Genomic DNA, 800 nt, shown 5'->3' on the forward strand with positions numbered 1-800 from the left:
AAATTTTGTCTAAATTACTTAAATGAAAATGTTGAGAGATGTATTTATTATGGAGTTCAATTTTTTTTAATATAAAATTAGAACATGTGTAATTTTTAGACATTATATATAGAACTCGTCTTAGTATTATTATGATTAAAGTAAGGTAAAATGAGATACAATGTTTTAGTTTTTAAGAGATTGAAGATATGTTATTTTTTCAATATATATATTTTTTTCTTAGTCTCTATGAGTTAAGCATTTCCTCCTTTTTTTTCTCTAATAAAAAAAAAAAAAATAGAGAAGCCAAAGCAAATGCTGTTTCCTAGGAGAATATTTTTATATCATCATTTCCCTCGTATACAGACTTCGCTAAGCAATCGCATTTGAATTCTTTAGGAAATATTATTTTGTCGTAACCAAATATAAGTGTAAATCTTGTATATTATGTCTCACATTTGTCCCTACATCTTCTTTTACACCATTTTTGGTTAGAGGAGATTAGTTCCTTTGCAGGGTCCACTTATCTGCTAGGATTTCAGGACTTATCACCTCATTTTCTTACAAATCTTTGTACGTAAAAAACGTGTAGAAATTTAATCTGATGGATAAATACTATCATGGTTGCATGTATACACAGTCTGTCATTATTAGTTAATTAAATTAAAGATTATTTACGGAATTACAGGTTAAAGATTTAGGATACAATGTATACATATATTTTAAGAAATATGAATTGTTATATATTTTTATAATTTTATAATAAAAAATGTATATTAATATCACTTAATTTTTTTTTTTAAAATCCAAATTAATATAAA

At 24.1% G+C, this 800-nt stretch overlaps 1 protein-coding gene across 1 annotated transcript in view; it reads right to left on the reverse strand.

Moving 5' to 3' along the window:
- Positions 1 to 800, reverse strand: part of LOC107613653 (putative axial regulator YABBY 2) — a gene marked incomplete at its 5' end in the record, with an annotated part of 8,854 nt that overhangs the window by 2,381 nt on the left and 5,673 nt on the right.

This window comes from Arachis ipaensis, chromosome B08 (genome assembly GCF_000816755.2).
Source record: "Arachis ipaensis cultivar K30076 chromosome B08, Araip1.1, whole genome shotgun sequence".
In the NCBI taxonomy this organism is placed as follows: Eukaryota; Viridiplantae; Streptophyta; class Magnoliopsida; order Fabales; family Fabaceae; genus Arachis; species Arachis ipaensis.